The following is a 4,800-nucleotide window of genomic DNA, read 5'->3' on the forward strand; positions in this document are numbered from 1 at the left end:
TGATAGTGACTTTATTTGGTTTGAAAGAAAGCTGGGGGAAGGGGCAGGGTGGGTTTCTTACAGAAAATCAGTCAGTAAAGGGGGAGGGTTTTCATGAAGGAGAAACAAACAGATATTTTACACGGTAGCCTGGCCAGCCATGAAACTGGTTTTCAAAGCTTCTCTGATGCACAGCGCTTCATGGTGTGATCTTCTAATCGCCCTGGTGTCTGGCTGCGCGTAATCAGCAGCCAGGCGATTTGCCTCAGCCTCCCACCCCGCCATAAAGGTCTCCCCCTTACTTTCACAGAGATTGTGGAGCACACAGCAAGCAGAAATAACAATGGGGAGATTTCTTTGGCTGAGGTCAGAGCGAGTCAATAATGAACGCCAGCGACCTTTTAAACGGCCAAATGCACATTCTACCACCATTCTGCACTTGCTTAGCCTGTAGTTAAACAGCTCCTGACTCCTGTCCAGGCTGCCTGTGTATGGCTTCATAAGCCATGGCATTAAGGGGTAGGCTGGGTCCCCAAGAATAACTATGGGCATTTCAACATCCCCAACGGTTATTTTCTGGTCCGGAAAGTAAGTCCCTTGCTGCAGCCCTTTAAACAGAGTAGTGTTCCTGAAGACGCGAGCGTCATGAACCCTTCCCGCCCAGCCCGCGTTGATGTTGGTGAAACGTCCCTTGTGATCCACAAGTGCTTGCAGCACCATTGAAAAGTACCCCTTGCGGTTTATGTACTCGGTGGCTTGGTGCTCCGGTGCCAAGATAGGGATATGGGTTCCGTCTATTGCCCCACCACAGTTAGGGAATCCCATTGCAGCAAAACCATCCACTATAGCCTGCACATTTCCCAGAGTCACTAACTTTCGTAGCAGCACCTGAGTGATTGCTTTGGCTACTTGCATCACAGCAGCCCCCACAGTAGATTTGCCCACTCCAAATTGATTCCCGACTGACCGGTAGCTGTCTGGCGTTGCAAGCTTCCACAGGGCTATCGCCACTCGCTTCTCAACTGTGAGGGCTGCTCTCATCTTGGTATTCTGGCGTTTCAGGGCAGGAGACAGCAAGTCACAAAGTTCCATGAAAGTGCCCTTACGCATGCGAAAGTTCCGCAGCCACTGGGAATCGTCCCAGACCTGCAACACTATGCGGTCCCACCAGTCTGTGCTTGTTTCCCTTGCCCAGAATCGGCGTTCCATGGATAGAATCTGCCCCATTAACAACATGATCTCCAAAGCACCGGGGCCTGTGGTTTCACTGAATTCTGTGTCCGTGTCCGTGTCCATGTCCTCATCATGCTTGTCGCTGCGCTGCCGCCGCCGCTGCCTCCTCGCCTCGTTTTTCTGGTCCTGGCTGAGCATAAACTCCACGAGAACGCGCGAGGTGTTTGCAATATTCATGAGTGCTGTCTTGACCTCAGCGGGCTCCATGCTTGCCGTGGTATGGAGTCTGCAGTGTTCACCCACCCAGGAAAAAAGGCGCGAAAATGGTTGTCTGCCGTCCGTTGCTTTCATGCAGGGAGGGAGGGAGGGAGGAAGTGAGGCTGTACCCAGAACCACCTGCGACGATGTTTTTTGTCCCATCAGGCACTGGGATCTTAACCCACAATCCCAATGGGCGGGGGAGACTGCGGGAACTATGGGATAGCTATGGAATTGCTACCCACAGTGCAACGGTGCAGAAATCGACGCTAGCCCCGGTACTTGGACGCACACCACCGAATTACTGTGCTAGTGTGGCCGCACTCATTTCGACTTTATACAACCTGTTTCTCAAATCCGAATTATCTAAATTCGGATTAATCCCGTAGTGTAGACATACCCTCAGTCACATCACTAGGTCGAGGCAGAGTCAGTGCAAACTGTGTTACTTACACTGCTGTTACTGGCCCACAGACAATACAAGTGCTCCTGGTGAGGCTGCCCAGCGCAGAGACACCCACACAGACACACACACCCTCCACCCCATACACAGACACCCACCCCACACAGACACACACACCCCCCACCCCGTACACCCCACACAGACACACCCCCACCCCACACAGACACACCCCCACCCCACTCACCCCAGACACAGACATACACCCCCCACCCCATACACCCCACACAGACACACCCACCCCACACAGACACAGACACACCCCCACCCCACTCACCCCAGACACAGACACACACCCACACAGACACACCCACCCCACCCACCCCAGACACACACACACCCCAGACACCCCACACAGACCACCCCATACACCCCACACACAGACACACCCCCACCCCACACACCCACACAGTAACTGTGCCGGCTGCCTGCCGAGGGAAGTTCGGTCCCACCTCGTTGTGTAGCGCAGACCTGGCCAAAGTAACGCGCCTTGGCGAGCTGGGGCTGGGCGGTTTTCCCCAGCCCCTGGTACCGCCGGCTGCGTTCAGCCCCGCGCCCGGAGGCGGAGCACAAGCCGTCGGCTCCGAAGCGAGGCACGAACCCAGCGCCCGGCGGAGCAGGGGCCGTTGTAAGGGGCTCGGACTCCCGCTCCGAGCCCGCCAGGGCAGCGTTCAAGCGCCGCTCCAGCCGCCAGCGAGCGGGGCTGAGCCTGGCCCCGCGGGGCCCCTCTGCACAGCGCCGTGCCCGGAGCAGGGGCGCCCGCAGCCAGCAAAGCCGGGACCGCCGCTTCCCCGGAGCCTCCCGCTCCTGCCCGCCGGGACCGGGGAGCCCCAGGCGGGGTGCGCGGCCCGGGTCCGGGTCCCGGTCCCTCGGCAGGGCAGGCTGGGCTGGAGCCGCAGAGCCCGAGGCGAGCTCCGCGCGGAGCAGACACCAGGGCAGCGCTGCGGCTCCGCTCCGGCGCCAGGGAGCCGAGCCTCCAGCGGCGGGCTCGCCCCGACGGGCTTTGCCGAGCTGCCGGGGGAGCAGCGGGGCTGGGCCGGGCCCCTCCCGCCTCGTACCTGGGAGCGCGTCCCGCAGCGCGAAGTCGGGGTCCCGGCGCCGCGCTCCGAACTTCCACGGGGAGTTTTGTTCTTTGCTCTTTTTTCCCCCTTCTTCTTTTTGCATCACATCCCCCTTCCGGCTGCCAGGGGCGGGAGGGGGACGCGGGGATCCGCTCTTAAAGCGACAGCGCTGCTGCTGGCTGGGGCTCGGCGGGGCTGGGGGTCACCCCAGCGATGCTTCCTGCCCGGCCTTGGCACAGAGGGATTTGGCAGCCCGGGGGCTTAGCGACTTGCCGGGGATTTAACAGCTGGATCCTTGGGGTGGACACTGGGGCCAGCTCTGCAGGGCCTGGCTGGCCGGTCGGGCCCCCTGGAAAGGAGTGAGGCCGAACTGGAGGGTTGGGCTCTTGAAATGCTCTGGACCGGTGATGGGGGGTATTGCCTCCTAGGGCATTAGCTGCAGGTTCCTGTGGGATCTTCCGCCCTCTTGCTGGGATAGGAGTTGCCTGTTACCCTTCAGGACGCTACAGTAAAAAGTTAGGTCAACCCAGCTAAGTCGCTCATGGGTGTGAAAAATCACACCCCCGAGCCGCCTAGTTAACCGAACTCCCAGGGTAGACAGCACAAGAGCCATGGAAGAATTCTTCTGTTGATCTAGCGATCACCTTTCAGGGAGGTGGATTTACTGCACCATGGGGAGAAACCCTCCCATCATTGTAGTAAGTGTCTACACGGCAGAGTTGCAGCTGTAGCGATCTAAGCATAGATGTCAGACATCCACCACTGCTCCTGTGCATGTGTCCGCAGAGCAGCGGTGGTGGGCTGGCTAGAAGGGTATGTAGATGACACAAAGCTGCGGGGAGGGAGTTGCCAACTGTCTGGAGGATGGAGCTACAATTCAGAGGGATCTCGCTAAATTGGCAAACTGGGCTATAGACAACAAAATGAAATTCAACAAAGACAAATGTAAAGTGCTGCACTTAGGGAACAAAAAGCAAATGCACAAATACAGACTGGGGCAGAACTGGCTTGGCAGCAGCACCGCTGAGAAGGATCTGGGAGCTGTGGTGGATCACAACCTCGACATGAGTCAGCAACGCGATGCTGTTACAAAAAAAGAAAAATGCAATTTTCGGTTGCTTTAACAGAGGCATAGCTTGCAAGTCACAGGAGATGATAGTATCACGCTATTTGGCACTGGTTAGGCCTCAGCTGGAGGACTGTGTCCAATTTTGTTCATGAATGGATAGAAAGGATGCAGAGAAACTGGCAAGGATCCAGAGGTGAGCGACAAAGATGATCAGAGGGATGGAACGTATGCCATACGAGCAAAGGCTGAAGGAGCTGGGAATGGGTAACAGGGGATGGATAACTTGATAATCACAGGTAATCACCTGTTCTGTTCATTCCCTCTGGGGCACCTGACATTAGCCACCGTTGGAAGACAGGATACTGGGCTGGATGAACCATTGGTCTGACCCAGTCTGGCCGTTCTTCTGTGCTTATGATTATTCCATATGGAGGGTTCTAGCCACATGCAGGGGGACCAGGCCATGTTGAACATTAAGCTACTTTGAGAATATTTGTGCTTCAAAAAAGTCCATTAAAACAGTTGTTAGTATTTTTATATAATCATACAACTTTATAATGGCTTTAAAAATAACGGTGTTGCGTTTTTTTGCAGCGTAGAAAAGGCCTTTCAAATTTAATACAAAAATGGATACATATTAACCTCTTATGTTAGCGCTTTCCCCTTCCCAATCAGCAATTTATTTGTTAGTCTGATTGGGTCAAGTTAGCGACTCAGTGATTTAAGATCTTAAATCCCGTTGAAAGTCAATAGGACTTGCCTCCTGAGTGACTTAGGTGCTTTTAAATTTTGTATTCCTT

At 55.4% G+C, this 4,800-nt stretch overlaps 1 protein-coding gene across 2 annotated transcripts in view; it reads right to left on the reverse strand.

Annotated features, from left to right (window-relative positions):
* LOC128825418 (discoidin domain-containing receptor 2-like) overlaps positions 1-3,095 on the reverse strand; it is a 146,121-nt gene extending 143,026 nt beyond the window's left edge. For both annotated transcript variants that reach the window (XM_054007928.1, XM_054007927.1), the window contains exon 1: positions 2,929-3,095. The gene's annotated coding sequence lies outside the window, so the exon portion shown is untranslated. The remainder of the gene's footprint in view (positions 1-2,928) is intronic.
* Between the last annotated feature and the right edge of the window lie 1,705 nt (positions 3,096-4,800).

This window comes from Malaclemys terrapin, chromosome 17 (assembly GCF_027887155.1).
Source record: "Malaclemys terrapin pileata isolate rMalTer1 chromosome 17, rMalTer1.hap1, whole genome shotgun sequence".
NCBI lineage: Eukaryota > Metazoa > Chordata > Testudines > Emydidae > Malaclemys > Malaclemys terrapin.